An 18653-nucleotide genomic window follows, 5' to 3' on the forward strand; every position below is an offset into this window, starting at 1 on the left:
AGATTCAACATTATAAAAAATGACTCTCTTCCCTTTAGCATTCCTTAAATTCAATATAATCATAACTAGGCCTTTTGGTTCCCAGACCTCCATGACATAATTTCAAAATAAAATAATAAAATAAAAGTGTGTGGGGCTGGGGAGATAGCTCAGTTGGTAGAGTGCTTGCCTTGCAAGCACAAAGCCCGGGTTCGATCCCAGCACCACAAAAAAAAAAAAAAAAAAAGTGTGTGAATGAACAGCCAAAACATTCCTACCGATAAAAAAATTTGTAACATTTAAAATATAAAAGTTTTATTTCAAATTATGGTATTTAAGAGGTATTGGTGGTGTAGATAAATTATCAGTGGAATAGAACTGAGATTCCAGAAAGAGCTGTAGGAACAGACTCAACAAATGCTGTTAGAACAACGGACCTATTCCACTCCTGCCTTCTTGTGGTGGGTGATTCTCTACCTCACAACTTAAAACAAATACCAAGAGATTAATATTTAAGTTTGAAGTACTCCTAATCAAGCCATACCACCACATCTAAACAATATTTCTTTTTTGATACTGGGGATTGAACTCAGGGCACTTTACCACTGACCCACAGCCTCAGCCCTTTTCTGTATTTATTTAGAGACAGGGCCTCACTGAGTTGCTTAGGGCCTCACTAAGTTGCTGAGGCTGGCTTTGAACTCTTGATGTTCCTGCCTCAGCCTCTCTAGCCACTGGATTACAGGCATGCATCACCATGCTCAGCTTAGACAAATATTTCTATACTCTAACAGTGGAGAAGGACTTTTTAAGGATGAAAAGATTGATTCCAGAGGAATAAAAAGAAAGGACTCCATATTAATAAAACTTCTACACTATGAAACCAAGCTCATAAACTTGAAAAGCAAACACCCTGGACTATTTACAATATACAGAACTAATATTCCAAATAGATAAAGGCTCTTATGTGATAACAAAAATGAAACACTTTAAAGGAAAAGAAAGGAGCAAAGAAGAAGAACAGCTGATTCAATGAATAAAATAATGCAAATGGCTAATAAATATATGAAGCAGTGATCAACCTCACTATTAACACACATTTTTTTTTAACATATTACCTTCTCCAAGGTATTTTTAATGCCAATTAATTGCAAAGGAGTAAAAAAATACACAGACTTCACTTAGAAAGGCAAACTGGTATCCTTCTGAGGATATACTAAACAGTGAACAACATAAAGTCTTAAGAAATTAAGACCTGGACATTACAGTTCTTCGGAAGTTCAAGGCCTATTAATTAATCTCTCTGTTCATGTTGACCCTGACTAAGGTAGTAGGAGAGTTCCCTAATATCAACATTCATTACAACCGAGGAATCAGAAAAGCAGCAAAATAAGGATGCCTTAGTCTATGCAGCAGAGCTTAACCTTGTTTAACAAATGCTCTTCTGAGAGTCTGTTTTCTAAACATCCTTACATCATAGCAATCCTTCAATTCCCAAATCTTATTTGGTTAGAGGTACAAGTTTTCTTATCGGGTCTCTAAATTTTCAGTTTATACAGCCAAGAACTCCAAAATGTCCTTCCAATTTACCTCAGGACTAAAATATTTTCCCCGATTCCTCTGATTCAATATCTTTTAATAAAACTCAATCCTGTATGTTAGCTAGTTAAATCAACAAATACTCTTGTTTCTTCTTCTATAATATGTCACCTATAAAAGATTTACATAGAAGAAATTTTTTATAAAGGAATCCTCATTATTAAAACAAAGAATACATGTACATTTAGTTTTCATTACTAATAAACATTCAAGGGAGACAAAACATTTACTGTTTAGTAATGAATGTTCAATTACTGTAAAGAAAATACAACCTATCTTCACTATCTGCTGCTCTGTAAAAAAAATTACATACAAAATATCTAGGCAAGCTGGGTGAGTGGTGCATGCCTTGTAATCCCAGCAATTTGGGAGGTTGGAGCAGGATTCCAACCAGTTCAGGGGTAGCCTCACAATTTTGCAAGACCCTGTCTCAAAACAAAACAAAACAACAAAACAGAGCTGGGGATGTAGCTCAGTGGGAGCACCCTGAGTTTGATCCCAGTTTGGGAAAAAAATCTGGGCAAACATTTCAGATACAAGGAACTGAATATATGTTTAAAATACAACATCTAAGTGGTCAGATACAGGTAGTACTAAGTTTCCAAGAGTTCACACTATCTTCCCCACAATTTAGTTTGTTTACTATAGGACTTTATAGCTGTGAGTTTCTGACTCTGTTGGGGGCACTTCTATGATTGCTACTAGCACTTCTGATCCAACCAGAAAGCCTCTGAACAAACCAAGCAATTTCTCAATTAGCTGCATTTTCCTGGACAATGGAAAGACCTCTCTAAAGTGGCCCATGGAACGGGCAACACTCAAATAGACTTCTATCACTGTAACTTAAAAATCACAGAAGAATGGTATCATTTAGTTCTCAGAGATTTCTCTGAATAATAATCCCAAGGTTATACTGGCTCCCTACTCTGCCCTGCCTCCAACCTGAAGACTTTGGAACAATCCAAAGACAATGCATTATAGTTCAGCTTCAAAATTCCTCCACAAAGTTCTAGAAAGAAAACAGCTGAAGGATACTAAATCTCTTTAAAGAGGGAAGTTACCCTTTGTGCTTCACTGGCATATGACTACAATTTAAAATTAAGAACTGAAAATTTTAAAAATTCACCTATCTTCTGATCCTACCACATTACATCTCTGCCTTTTGGGTTTTTTTTCCATTTAGGTCTCATTCTCTCTTAAAAGATCTCCAAGTTTTCTTCTGGTCTCCACAAACTCAGTATCCTTGAAATGTGAATACTCTTTTCTAATCCTGTTCTTACCAATGTGCCTGAACAATCTCTTCTTCTGTTCCCTTCTTGTTTTTAATTTTTTCTTTCTTGCATTTAGTTAGAGAGAAAGATAGTAGAATTGAGGCAAACCAGCTGAGTTTGAGGTAGAAGAGAAATAGCAACTAGAATGGCATTTTTGGCAAAGCTGAGGTGCTACAGGGCAACCCAGTGAAGGCTACAAGAGGATTAATGGCAAATATTCTTTTATGTTATAACTAGTGATAAGATTGGCTCTTGGTTTGAATTTGGAAATAGCATTGTATCACTGAGCTACTTTCCCAGCCCAAAAATATTACTGTGATTTTATGATATTCTTATATTGTATTTTCATAAAAAGTTAAAAAATAACAATAGAATGTATCTATTAGTATAAAAAATACCTATACTGCATTAAATTTTCCAAAGGTAAAAGAAGTTACCTGAAAATTTCTCAGAAGCCAAACATTTCATCTGATAGCCTCAACTAAGTTTTACTTTATTCAATTAAATATTACTTACCCTCCTCTGATAAACTAAACTTCACTCAAATGATTCTAATACAAAAGAACTTTGAGTTAAATGTACCTAAAAGCTTAAAAACAAAATTTCAAAAAGAAAACTAAAATCGACCAAAATAAGACAAATTCTACTTTATGTTAAAGATCATTTTTTCCTATCCCAAATTATTAAAAAGTAATTGGTCTTTGCCAACAGGTAAAATCTTACAAGTACTCAAACCACAGTCAGTTTGTACAGATATTGTTTCAAAAAGTGCACATAACAAAGCCTTGCCACTGTCACCTTTCCTTCGTGTTTCATTCTTTAAAGTATCATCTTCTAGGCATGTGCTGAGATCTGAATTACATAGTGTATAAGGTAGTGGTCTTAAATTTATACAAAGGTATGTTCTGCATAATTTTTTAAAAGTAAATTTATATAATTGCCTGAAAAATATCATGCTAAATTTAGTTGGAGGGCTCTGGTGACTATAAAAATTAGATACTGACCTATTTTCATTAACAAGTATGGTAAAAGCAAATATTGACAAGATTTGATGGCACAGAGCTATTTCATCTTTAACAGTTTTCTAAGAACATTCCAGTATTATAATCTTGAATAGCCTCATATGCTAACTAATTCAATTTAACAGTTTGGGATATTTGTCTACAATTCGAGTGGATTAAAGTCCTATTTGGTCTTTTTTAATCCTTGCACATTTTCAGGACTCAGACTGACCCAGAAAATAATAGCTGACTTTCTGGGCAATTCATCCTTTTGACTTTTGCTTAAAACAAAACCCCTCACAGAGAATATTTATAAATATTTGCTGATAAACTTGTATTTAAGTTGAGAGAAGAGAAAAATATGTTATTAAATATTTAAGATGGGAAATTGGTTTATTCACACACATGAAGCTTCTAAATGTTGTACACATATGAAATATGTCCCTGTTGGAAAAAAAAAAAACCCATACCATTTGCCTCTGACAGACTTTGGTTATATAATCTAATATTCTTCAAGAAAGTGTCATTCACATGAATCTACAAACTGTTGGTAAAAAAGAATGCTTATGTATAGGGAGATGGGAGCTAGGGAAGTAAGCAAATACAAAAACAAAAAATTAAGTTAACTTCTACTTAATACCTTAAAAATTTTATCCAGCTACCTCCTAAACCTCGAGTCTAAGTGAACCTGGTGGCTCAAAATGAACTTCTCAAGTCCTTATGATTTTCCTTATCTCATAGATATGGATCTATCCTTAGTTTTACGGAATCATATATGTCCCTTATCATAGCCACTTCCCCTATGATTCTCTCACTCTAATGACCGATGAAGGAAAATAGCCTACCTGTTTTGTTCCTAGTATTTAGCGCATGACACTTGATAAATTATGGGACAATGAATGACAACTATCAGTATGACTTTTCCCCTTGTCAGCAGTGCTTTTTTCTACAGAGAAACAAGGGTATTCCTCACAGAACTGACCCACCAACAAACTAAACTGTGTCCTTGTATTTCCATCTTGTTTATTTTATATAATACATAGTTCCATTTTTGTTTTATCCTTACAAAAAAATTCATGACAGTTCCTAATAAGAAAATATTTAGATCCAAAGGCAAATCTGCAGTTTACTAATAAAAAACTTGAATTTCAGATAACTATTTATCAGTAACACAGTATATAAGCTTTGGATTGACCACAGAGCGAAAGCTGCTACTTCTAGGATATGCCCCTGACATCCAAAACAGACTTATAGACTCTCAACAAGATCACTATTCTATTGCTTTACAAAAAAGTGAAAATGTTATCTCCTCTCTAACACTCTGAAGCATGATGGCATACTGCAAAGATGGGTTTTCTAAAGCCTGGTAAGTTTTGAGATTCTATTTAGAAAATAAAAACAAAAAAAACAGTCATATCTTGTTATCTTTTATCATTAATACTTTCTTAATTCTAATAACAAGGGCAAGCAAGCTGCATCTTCTATAATACCAAATTTGATGAAATTTTCTACTACTCATGCTCAACAAAAGACATTTAAGAATTCTAAGAATCCAAGACAAAGTTGGTCATAAATTATGTTCTTATTCTTTGAGACAGTAAATAGTTCTTGAATACTTTTTTTTTTTTTAAAACCTAGGGTCTCCTGTGTGCTAGGCAAGTGCTCTAATAATGATTTACATCACTAATCCTTTTTAAAATGTTTGAGACAGAGTCTTGCTAAGTTGCCCAGGCTGGCCTTGAACTTGTGTTCCAGCCTCCTGAGTAGCTGGGATTACAGGCATGCACTGAACCCAGATGAATAGCATATTCTTAAACTAAATAATTAAGCTACACATAGCATGACAAAGTTTATCTACATCCCCTGAAACAGGCATATTATAAGTGAATACAAAACACCAGCCTAAACTTAAAAACCAGATTATACACAACCTATTCTTTCTCATAGTCTACTTATTTCCGGTTAACTTTCAATTTTTTCTACTATGAATTCCTCAGAAAATGAGTAGAAGCCAAGAGCCATGGCACCTGCCTGTAATCCAGCTACAAGGGAGGGTGAGGCAGGAGAATCCCAAGTTTGAGGCCTGCCTGGGTAACCTAGCAAGACCCTGTTTCAAAAACCAAGCAAACAAAGTTTGGGAATGTAGCTAAATGGTAGAGGTCCCTGGGTTCAATTCCCAGAAAGAACACATGTGCATACATACCCAATGTTCTTAAACTAAGAATTTCACTAGAATGAAGAACTAATGGAGCTGGGCACATGCCTATAATCCTGGAGATTAGGGAGTCCAAGGCAGGAGGATCACAAATTCAAAGCCAGCCTCAGCAACTTAGTGAAGACACTGTCCCTGTCTCTAAATAAATATTAAAAAGCCATGGGGATATGACTCAGTGGTTAAGCACCCATGGGTTCAATCCCTGGTACAAAAAAAAAAAAAAAAAAAATTTATGCCAGTGGGTTAAAAAGCAGTGGGCAAGAATAAAAGCCCTAAGACAAAACTATATATGGTTTGCAGAACTGATTGTATTGTAGCTCTACATTAGATGCTTTTTTGGTATACCTCTTGTTGGTGAAATGTTCTAAAGGAAGCTGACATGAGATGATAATGTACTTTTCAAACTTAGTGTACAATGTCATCACAAGACTCACTCTCTGGGTACAAAGGAACTATAGTCACATCCTTCATACATAAAGAGTTTCTGACCCATCACGATGGTCAACAGACTTTCAGCAGTAGCGTAAACCTGCAATGGCCTACATATATAATTACTTTGAAAAGTTCAGGATATATATTACCAGCTGTAAAATTTTGGGCAAATAACTGTTGTCTCAATTTCCTCATCTGTTAAGATACAAGTAATTAAACAACTATACAGGGGTGTTGTGAAGATTAGAGATAATAATTAAAATGTCTTATAATAGTCCCTGGCACATAAAAGTTCATCTTACTAGCTGAAATCAAGGTTAGGAAAACATAAGGGACAAACAAAGAATCAAAAGGATTATTCTGGTCTCATGAGTCTCATACTCTAATAGATGGATCTTATACAGTCACTAACTATAAGAAATTATTCATTTAAAAACCCAATACAAGAAATTTTACTAAGTGTTTTCTAAATACTAGAAATAGTTTAACATTTTGATAAACTTTAAAGTTTAGTTTAGAGGTTTATATGAACACAGACTATTTGTGTTAGCCATCTGTTTTATCAGGTGGTAGTTAGTCTCTTCTTTAATTAATATGTTCGTCTGATTCCTGTGATCTATTCCTCTCTCTGGTTAAAAGGATAATACTTACTTCATGATAATATGTGCAAATGTAAAATACTTTGAAGAGATACAAGATTATAAATGTCCTATTAACCCTTAAAGCCAAAATGTAGAAGTTAAAATTAAACCTGTAGGTCCAGAAGCAGTCACCCTAATCTCCTATACCAACATAAGAACTCTACCATATTTCATATTTAATAATCTTCACACTTAAATATGCAGCCAAAATACCATATAGGAACAGTCAGAAAGAAATGTCTGCAACCAGAAAGCTAGTCACTACTTCTACAACCTCCTCCTATAGTGATAATTTTCATTCTTACCAAATATTTTAATGTATACCATCCCTCCAAACATTGTGCCAGGCTGTAGATAGAAGTTACTGTATTTTCCCCTACAGAATTAACTGAACACAATTATAATTAAGACGAATACTTATAAGAAAATATATGCTGATTAAAGTCATATAAATAATGTAGACACTGCTATAGAAATACAGAGAAAGGACAGCAGAAACACTGGTGAACAGGGAAGACTGGAGGAAATATCAGAAACGAGCTTTGATTTAAAAAAAAAAAAAAAAGAAAGAAAGAAAAAGGAAGTGGACTAGAATGTAGCTCCGTGGTAGAGCACTTGTCTAGCATGCTTCAGTGCCTGGGTTCAATCCCCAGTACTGCAAAAAGCAAAAACAAAACAAATAGCTGGAGAAGAAAATTCCAAACTGCAAATCAGCAAGAGCAAAGATCCTTGGAGAAAAAATAAAAGGATGTGTTTCAGAGATGACAAGTCTACCAGTTTAGCTGAAATAGACCATGCCTGAGATCCAATCACAGAAAGCAACAAAAGCAAAAACAAAGTCTGACCTTTATTCCAGAGGTAAAAGGGATCACTGAAGTATATACTGAAAATAGAAGTACGAAAAACAGTACTTCTGAAATAATTTTGTGATGTTTATAGAAAGGAGAACAGGGAGGGGTGCAGTATAGGATGTTAGCAGGAAAGAGCCCAGTTAGAGTGCTAACTGGTTTGGGCCTGAGGTAATTAGACTTGAACTGTTCTAAGACAATTTTTCAACCATAAATAGCCCAGGACCCACACATAAAGCCTTAATGCCTTTTATGAAGACTTTATTAAAATAATTTTTTAAAAAGTTGAACCAAATTAATCAGAACAATTTAGTTTTCTTACTCTACCATGTCTTTTTCTGTAGCAATGGTATATTCTTGCTCCTTTCTAACCATGAAATGTAACTCCTTCAAAATACCAACTTAGTCTTCCCTACATACTGATGATTCTAGTCTGAACGTTTACCTTTGCTTTATTATTGTTTCTCTTTACCCACAATTTAACCATCTATTCACCCCATAACCATTAACTCCAAAATCATGAATTTGACTTAAGACAGCAAAATAAAAATATTCATTTTTATTTAATAGAGGTAATAATCTTCATTATTATCATTATTATTATTCATCATTATTCATTATTACCTCTTATAATCTATTCATATGCCATCTCTATATACTCACAATCTTTAATACCTGTTCTAAATTCTCTACTCAATCACTTCTAATTTGGCTTCAAGGCTTACTGCTAAAACTGTAAGAACCTTTCACATCCAGTCTGTCTCTGTTCCCCCAATATCTCATGATTTCATGTACTCAATAACAGTAGTAGTTAAATAGTAGTAGTACCATTTATTTGGCACTTACTTCATGGCAGAAAATGTGTCAAGCACTAGTCATTTCACTGAATCTTCAAGATAACCTTGTAAGAAAGAAATTCCCAACTGACAGAGAATTGTGACTTGAAGAGAAGGAGCTTACCCAAGAACACACTACTAGGAAAGTGGGAAAGCAGTGACTCGATTCAGTCAGTTCTCTCTCTTTCAATCACTAGCTTAGCTCTACCACCTACTTTACAGGGCCTTCAACGTGGCTCTATTGATTACATCTATTCAGAAACACTGCTCTACATCATTCATTAAAGAATTACCATTTTGAGAATTACTATTGATTCTGTTCCTCAATCTGAACAGTGGCTGTTGAAGAAAACAAAATTTTTGCTTCTGTTAACTTCTGGAACTCTGGAAATGATAAATGAATTCAATGTCTTACATTTTTTCTCAATGTCTTAGAAGGGATTCTTGCATTAGAAGACAACTATATATACATAAAATATATAGTTACACTCATTTTAACTCTAGGAATCTATGAATCAGATGTTAACATTCAACTTTTTAAAATTCTGGTTCCCAGGAGCAAGAAGGCTCATATAACTGGGAAAAATCCCACTTGGGAAAAATTTTAAAACTACAAAGATCTGATCCTGGAATTTTATTTAGGTTTTTTTTTGTCTATTCAGTCCTTTCTTAGTATCCATGAGGGACTGGTTCCAGGACTCCCCAGAGATACCAAATCTGCAGATCCTCAAAACTCTCATATGGTATTTGCATATAACCCATACCAACCCTATATATTTTAAATCATTTTTAAATTACTTGCAATCTCAAATACAACACAAACATATATACAGGCTATATTATTTAGGGAATAGTGACAAGAAAAAAAGACTGTACATGGTGAGCAGAGGTCGTTTGTTTTTGTTTTTTCTTTTCTTTTCGGTACCAGGGATTGAACCCAAGAGCACTCACCACATCCCCAGTTTTGGTTTTTCATTAAGAGACAGGGGCTTAGGGCCTAAATTGCCGAAGCTGTCTTTGAACAGCCTTGTGAGCTGCTGGGATTACAAGCATGCACCACCATGCCCAGCTTTTTAAAAATATTTTTGATACAAAGTTGGTTGAATCCATGGATGCAAAACCCAGAGATGAAGAGCTGACTGCATCTGTTTGTCAAATAGAGATTAACATCATATATTTTAAAAGGGTATGGTGAAAAATTAAGGCTTGACACAGTCAATAAAGTATGGTTTTCATTTACTGTCTTCTATACGTAGTAGTAGTTCAGTATCATAAGATTTTAATTCCAATTGTATATTCATAAAAATAATGAATTTCAATTCATATCCTAAATATGAATACTACATACACTTTGGTCAATGGGTTAGAAATCAACACATTAAGAATTATAAAAACTCAATCTCCCTCTTTTATCATAAACTCAAGGAATGCTTACAATTATAAATACTGCTATAAATATAGTATCACCAGGCATGATGGTGCACACATGTATCCCAGCAGTTTGGGAAGCCTAGGCAGGAGGACTGAAAGTTCTAAGCAAGGCTCTAAGCAAATTAGCAAGACCTGTCTCAAAATAAAAAACATAAAAAGGGCTGGGGATGTGTCTGTGGTTAAGTACCCCTGGGTTCAATCCCTGGTACCAAATAAATACCAAACACAATATCAACAGTCTAATTTATCAATACAAATTAACCTACTTTTCAGTTTCCTACAAAAATTATGAAGTTTATTACATTTTAGATAAAGGTATATGAACTCACCTCCCTCAATTATCTGCTTTCTCTAGCTCTTTATCTGCCTTAGCAGAAGAAAAGGTAAAGAGAATATCTAGGTGATACACTGATAGGTAGGATGGGTAAAGATTAAAATCATCAAAAATATATTCTGGAGACTAATAATGAAGTACAAAATCCTTATATAGTGAAGTGCATTAGATAATAAGGAAGAATATTGATAATTAGTTTTAAAGGTTAACCAAAACTACTTTCATATAAGATGGCTAATAATCATAGATCAGAAAAAATTACATATCCTGGGTAACAATATCAAAATAATATAGGAAGCAACTGCATTTTAAAATATTTTTGTTATTTGGAAAACAGGATATATATTATGATATGAAATTACTACCCATAGAATAAGAAAACAGTTTTTATCTACTTGCTTCACATCACCTCCCCTCTCCAAAGATCCACATATTTCACAAGGCTACCCCTTACTTTATCTTTTGTGTAATTCCTCCAAAAGCCTACTTGGGCCTCTTTACTTACAAGGCTGTCTCCTGATTTGATTAAAAATGAAAAGTATTTGAGAATGTCACTCAAGAGTCACCTGCCCAGGCAGTACATAATCATTTGAAGGTAACATCAAAATATCACCTTAAAATTAGTTATTTATACATCAGTACCCACTAAAACCTTAAACAATTAATCTATCTCTCCTAGGTGAACATTACAGAGGTAACAAGCTCCCTGTCAACGTGTTAGTCTTTGGTTTACAGTAAGCATTCATAGTTAAACAGAAACAGTTATATATGCTATTAGCTACCTTAATAACAGCCTTGGTATAATCTGAACAAATTCAAAGAATGTAGGTATTTAATATTTGCTCAGCAATATTTACCATATGACAAAAATGATGTTGCTATCTATAGATTTCTTCGCAGGGAAAGAGATATTAGAGAACAATTTTTCAAACAAATTCAACAAAACAAGCTAGGTGCGCTGCATGCCTGTAATCCCAGCAGCTCAGTAGGCTGAGGCAAGAGGATGGCAAATTCAAAGCCAGTCTCAGCAAAAGTGAGGAGATAAGCAACTCAGTAAGACCCTCTCTCTAAATAAAATACAAACTAGGGCTGGGGATGCGGTTCAGTGGTTAAGCGCCTCCAGTTCAATCACCAGTACCTCCCACCCGCCCCCCCCCAAAAAAAAAAAAATTTAACAAAACAAAAATAAAGACCCAGCTTGAACTGGCAGAAAAATCTTCACTAAGTATTCTTATAATACCCATTCAACTACCCAAGGGTCCTGAGCTTGTTCAAACCTGTAGTCTCAACCACACTTTGTCTCTACTGGAATCTCCACTTTCCTTCCTTCTAGGAGTTTCTCCACATTTCTCAATCCCAACAGAAAAGTCAATGAAGGTTACCTACAGGAATAGTTTTCCTAAATAAAATAATCATCAGCTTAAAATTCTTTTAAATAAAACAGAACCCATAATCAGTTTTATAATGTTGAAACATCTAAGTGCCTGGCATATGCCACACATTTATTTGCTAAAGGTATTTGAAGAGATACACGATGTCAAGAAATTTTTTTAAAAATTAATTGGATAGCACATGTGATAATATAATCTACCCCTTTGGTTTTACTGACTTGGACATTGAGACTCAAAAGGTTAAAGGACTTGTCCATGGACACATATTTTGGAGCACAGCCATGACTAAACAATTCTTGTCTCCTAGTGCAGTGATCCCTTCAACAGGTTATACTATGATTCCCATCATCAGTTCAGCCCTTCACACTAAATATAAAATGATACAATCCATGTAAAAATATGTAAAAGATACAAGTCATGTAAAAAGTAATTTGATGACTCCAGTTACCAACCATATTTCTCAAATATATACTGATACATATATACTGTCTTAATATACACTTCCATAATAATTACTTCATTGATGTACAAATGTTTTAAAATATCAAATAAAAAAGTTTTAAGCAATTTCCACCTACATTTCATTATAGTGTCAAAAATATGGCATTGTTGTAAACTTCAAAGTTTAAAGTAAGCATCTCTACAGACTATTTAATTAGAGAGAGGCACACTGGGAGAAAACTAAGAACAGAATTATGACATGGAGAAATGTTTTGTGCTTCATTATTACTGGCAAAGGAAACATTAAGTCAATAAAGGTAACATCTGAGATTAGGAAAAAGGGAGTGGGGTGGGTTATCAGCTCCCTATTTTCAGTTCTGTATTCTGTAAAGTAAGGAATTACAGAAACACAGTCTTTGGAAAAAAACCAATATGTACAAAGAAATTGAAGTGTCGAGATAAAGAGAATTGGGGGAACTGGCCCTGTTTGGTTCCTGCAAGTTTTGGAATCAACTAAGCTTGCAGACTACTGTTTGGTTTTCTAAAACCCCAGCATGCAAGTTTAAAAGCAGTATGCCTTTTCCCTCAGAACGATTTTTTAAAAATTTCTTACTTTTTTAATAAGGTGAAAATCATATATTCTATGCAAATAATACCTGTCTTTCATGCTTTTAATAATAGCGTTTTAAAACACATTCGGTCCATTATTCCAATTAGCAGGAAACTTGGGTAAGAGTGGCACAGATTCCTTTGCTTGGACAACTTAAAGTATGTGTGTGACCTTTGTGGATCTCTAAGTACCATGTGGTGCTTGAAAGGAGAGAAGAAAATGTCTCGGGGAATGAAATTTTTCAAAACGTATCTAAAACCGTGGTTGGTAGAGGGCTCTCCACAGTCAGCTGTCTTCAAGAAAAAGCTTCAAGTTTCTTTAAAATGTACAAGTAGATCAGAGCCCTATTTCAATCAAACTCTAACATCAAGAACTTTTACCCAATTTGCACAGCTAAAAGGATAAGAAATCAGTAGGATTTACTTCATTTGCTCCATGCCTTAATAATGAATGAAAGGAGGCAATTGACTTGAGTTTTGCAGAAGCCTCACTCTCAGCCCTGCCCCTGTAAAACCAGAAGCAAATTGTCCAAATCTGGTGTTCTGGGGCTTAAGTCCAGTTCAAAGGAAGCTTACCGCCACCCCCACCCCCGAAGGCTGGAGCCCCGGACACCGGGAGCCGGCGGGGCGCCCGCCACTCCCTCTCCGCTCGGGAAAAGTTCCGCGGCCGCTCCCGGGCCAAGCTGGCCCGCGGCTCTCGCCCGCGTCGCCGCCACGAGCACCCCGCCCGGCCGCGGGCCGGAGGGTCGCGCCCCCTCCACAAACACTCCGCCCCCGCCTCCCCGCCGCCGCCCTCGCCGAGCCTTAACCCCTCGCCGCCCGCCGCCGGGGAGGAGGCCGGGCCAGGGGGTGGAGTTGTCGCGTCTCCTCCCGGGAGCGCCCGGGCAGACGCCCGGCTTGTTTACAGGCCCCAGGCCTGTCCGCCGCCGCGGCCGCGCAGGCCCGCGCCGCCCGCCCGCCCGCCCGCCCGCGGCCCGAGCGCCGCGCTTACCCGGAGCAGCCGCGGGCGGGCAGGTCCCTGGTCTGCCAAGACGGCGGCGACCGCAGCAACAGCGGCCGGGGAAGGGGCGAGGAGGGGGTCTCGGCGGCGGCGGCGGCGGCGGGCCGGGGAGGGGCGGAGGAGGGGAGGAGCCGGGCTGCGTCCGGGCCCCCGGCTCTCGGCGCCCTCGCGGTTCAGATCATCCGGGCGTTGGAGCGGGAGCAGAGAGCGGGTCCCGGAGGAGGAGGAGGAAGAGCCAAGGACTCATCGCTTTCGCACCCCACCTGCCTGGCGTCCCCCCACCCCCCTCACCAACCACCCGTTCTGGAGCTGCAGCGGGAGCACCCGAAGCGGCGGACCTGGCCGGCGCGGAGACCACTGCTCTCTAGCTCCTGCGCGCGCTCCCGTCCCTAGCGCCGCCGCCGCCGCCTCTAGCGCGGCCCCGCGCAGGCGCGCTCACGACGATGCCGCCCCTCCCCCACTCCTCCGTCCGCTCTGCCCCGCCCCACCGACTCCTCCGCCGCTACAGCTGCGGCTCGGCAAAGCAGCTGGAGAGACCCGGATGTCGTAGGGCAGGAACTGCGGCGAGGGCCGGCAGAAGGGGGAGGGGCGACCGCAGATGACGTCACTGCCCAACCCAGCTTCGTTTGCCGCCTCTGCTGCGCGGCTGGCGCCCCAGGTTGGGGACGAAGGAAGCGTCTGAATCGGGATCAGAGCCAGGACCGGGGCTTTCACACTCTGGCGCCAGAGTATGGACAGAGTGTGCGCCACTATTCCGAGCCCCGTGGATTGAGGACCTCTCAACCTGACTGTTGACGGAGCCGGGACTACGCCTAGGGCGTCCGCGTTTTGGACGCAGGCTCTTCCACCTGCCTGAAAATATACACCCCATAGCAAAGACGCTGTCCTTCTCAAGCGCAGTCGCGGCCCCTTCAGACGCGAAATCTGTCAAGGCAGCAGCCACCCCCACTCCCCAGGGCGCCATACCTCCGGAGCCATCCTCCCCCAGTGAGACTTGGAGGCCCATGCAGGTGCCACGACACACCTTGAATCTCCAAGAGCAAAAACACACGCGGTCTACCATCCACTCACATGCGAGTGCAACTGATTCACGCACGGGGCACATGCTGAGTTTCTGGCAGGTTTTCCCTCTAGCTCATGGGATTCCACATTGTATTTATTTGCACGTTAGACATTCACGTGATTCTGTCACTGAGAACCTCCAACGACCTCCAGTAAGGTTAATGGAACCGAGGATTTTTCAAAAGCTGGAGGATAATCAGAAACGAAACGAAACAGCCGCTTCTGTTAAGAGCTAGAAATGAGCTAAAGTTAATTGAAACTGCACGTGCAGGCGGTCAAAATCCAGTTTAGCTAGCTAGACCACAGAAAACCCGACCCACGCTGCTTGCCGACGCCGGGCATAGAATGACAAAACCTGGGCAGCCAATGAATCAGAACTGGAAAGCAGTACATCACTAGCACAGGTTCTTATTGGCTCGGGTGCCCTTCCCTCTCTCGTCAGACACTTAACCCTTTACACCGCATTTGCAAGAACTGAAGTTTAAAAGAGAAATCCGTACTTTAAATAGATGTTTCTGGGTACTTACAAAGAAAAACCAAGTACTTAATTGTAGGAGGCAAGTACTTTAAAAAGAACACCTAAAAACATTAGTCAAATTTGAATTCTGGTCACTAAAAAAGTAAATTTGTGGAGGCCTCTCCACTGTATCTCAGGAGCTTATGTAGCAATTCGTACCCTGTTACTTTGTATCTCTTAAAATCACTGTTACCCTAATTCTTGGATCAAAAGCAACCCGATTTTTCTCTCTTGTCATTATGCAAACATTATTTAGCTGCATTTAAATTGTAAAAGACTCTTCTAGTTTTTCCATCATGATTTTGGGAAAGGTTCTTTTCCCTTCACTTTTAGACCAGAGACCTAAATCGGGATCAAATATCACTGCCAGTTACTGGTGAATGGTGGGGCTTAGAATTTCTTAGAGGAAGATGAAGATGGATCTTTTTCAGGTGCACTAAGGAAAAATAAAATTTACTATGCATTTGGTCCCAGTATCATTTGAGGACACATTTCTTAATTCTCTACACACCTGCCAAAAACAAAAAGAAATTAGATCAAAGATCTTTGAAACTCTGCCTTATTGGAATCCTTAATACTTCAGACAAGTAAGAGCATGATTAGCATTCTAGTGGACTCATTAACGTTCTTATATAGAAAAGCCCATGTGGCAACCACCACTTGGGGAGCTCTTCAAATCTAGTTTTCTTATTTAGAAGACTGAAGCTGGCTCACCAGTGGCAGTAGACTTTAGAGAACCCAAAGGTCTTGTCTATCTTCCAACTTTGGTCCTTTAGGCTTTCATACCCTTCATTTCTCTTTTCTACACTTGTAGGAGAATCTGGGTCAATTGTAGCAGAAGAGATTTTAAAAAATAAAAAATATGAACATGAAGAGATTTTTTAGAGTCTGCACTGTGTAGCACAATCAAGCTGTACCTTCCTACTATTTCTTACTTGTGAATATAGTTTGCAGGGACATTGTAGTATTAATTAGGAAACTCATGGATATAAGATTACCTTTTAAAATTTGGAACAAGGGCTGGGGTTGTGGCTCAGTGGTAGAGCACTCACCTAGCATGTGTGAGGCACTGGGTTCGATTCTCAGCACCACGTATAAATAAAACAAAGGTATTGTGTCCACCTACAACTAGAGAAAAGTATTAAGAAAATCTAACATTTGGAACAAAATATATTATCTGATTAAGTATGCTTGATAGTATGATATTCCCTTCTCTATTATTAAATCATAAGCTAAGTGGGAGGGAACAAAATATGTACAAGAGACAAAAGAGCATTTAAAAAAAAAGAGGGTTAAAATTTTTCTTCTTTTTTTGAGCTACAGGACTTTGTTAGAGCCTCCAACAAATGTTCATAGCAAGTTTTTGTGAAAAATCGGTTGGCAATATTTTGGCCAGGACTATATTTTAGTGGTTTGTATAGGTTTCCTATAAAATTATCCTATTCTGCTTTGGAAGTCAGTCTGTATATTTCAGTTTAGCAAAGAAAAAGGAGGTTATCTGAAAGATTGGCTTTAAAGTCCTGAATTTACTGTATATTAGTAGCCTGGTAATTGAGAGACTTGGGGTGAGGACAGGGACTACAGTCTAAAATTTAGTCTGCTTCATAGTACTCTCCCTTTTCTCTCCAATCTTGATTTAAAGTAAAGGATTACATTTCTTGTTCCCTAATTACCATTATGAATTCATCCAGAATTGTCACCCGTGGCATGGCCTTGTTTGGGTCTCTCAAAACATCTCAGGAATTTAAGTGACTTCCCTGGGGGACACCTGAGAACCCCTTGCCCTGAGCCATCCATCCTTCCACCGCACAGCCAGCACTACCCAAGAGTTACAAAGTCAAGTAGGAGTAGGTTCAACTCTTCCACCTCCTCCTTTACTACCTGATGTATGCTTTTTTCTCTCCCACAGCCACTTCATGTGTCCTTTTCTTCTCTTTTTCCTGCTTCTTTTCTCTCTTCTCCCTTTCTTCTTTCTTCCTCTTATCTCCTTTGCCTGCCTTTTCCTCATTCTTCTCATCCCTCTTTTCATCAGTTTAGTCTCAAATGAGCTTCTGCTACCCATTTTCTCCTGAAGATGAACATGTGAGCATATACTCTCCCTAAACTAATTTTTCTCAGGGCAGGTGTGTCCTCCATCCCATTCTCCTCCCTCCCTCCCCCCTTAATATCATGTTATGAAAAACTTAGCTGTTTATAGGACTGTTACAGAATGAAAAGGATTAGAGAATCCTGTCATGTGTGACATCACAGGGGCAGCCCTGCTAGGGTGGGGCAGAAAGGAGTCAGCAGTCTTATGTTGCTGCTATGTCTTCTCCTGGCCCCTGAGAGAATATGAGCAACAGTGAATGCCACAGGGGAAGTCCTGGTAATCTTTGGGGTAGACTTTCACCTCAAGCTAACTGTATTTTGCCACAGCCTTACAATACTGAATCTTGTCAACAGTTACTGTGTGCCAGGCATCGTGCTGGCTGCTGAGGGTAGACAGTAACATCAGTGGACAAGGTCTCCTGCCTCCAGGGAACTGACCTTACAACGAGGGTCATATTAAAGAAGTAAACAAAAAGGAAATCACGGTGCTATGAGGCAATAAACAAGGGAGATGAAACAGGTGTTTCAGGGCAGACCTCTCCGAGCTGAAAGATGAAAAGTTGTTTTGTAAAGAATCAGTGGGGAGCTTTCCAAGCAGAGGGATCAGTCAGGGCAAACAGCCCAATGTGGAAAAGAGCTGGACAAGAAAAAAACAACTGGACAGGTATACAGCCCAAAGAGAACTTCAGCAAACTCAAGGTAAATATTTCATTGTCATTCAAATTTAATAATGTTTCAACTTCAATCTTTAGGATGTTTAACAATTAGGAAGCCATTTTACATGTGTGTGGGGGGGTAGAATCTATACATAATAACAACTTGGTGCATAGATCCCAAAAAGCAAAATGACTTTGGAAAAAAAAAAAAAAAAAAAAGGTTCTTCATTCAACTATTGGGTTCTTCATTCAACTATTGAAATTGAGAAGCATTTCGACCCCAGGGAGATGTCCCATCAGAT

The 18653-nt window shown here is 38.5% G+C and overlaps 1 protein-coding gene across 2 annotated transcripts in view; it reads right to left on the reverse strand.

The window, feature by feature from the left end:
* Positions 1–14328, reverse strand: part of PPM1A (protein phosphatase, Mg2+/Mn2+ dependent 1A) — a 46379-nt gene extending 32051 nt beyond the window's left edge. Inside the window, exon 1 of one of the 2 annotated variants that reach the window (XM_079125838.1) lies at positions 14020–14323. The gene's annotated coding sequence lies outside the window, so the exon portion shown is untranslated. Of the gene's footprint in view, positions 1–14019 lie in introns of both variants that reach the window. The other variant, XM_079125837.1, reaches the window with a different exon arrangement.
* Between the last annotated feature and the right edge of the window lie 4325 nt (positions 14329–18653).

Source organism: Sciurus vulgaris (assembly GCF_902686455.1).
Source record: "Sciurus vulgaris genome assembly, chromosome: 2".
Lineage (NCBI taxonomy): Eukaryota > Metazoa > Chordata > Mammalia > Rodentia > Sciuridae > Sciurus > Sciurus vulgaris.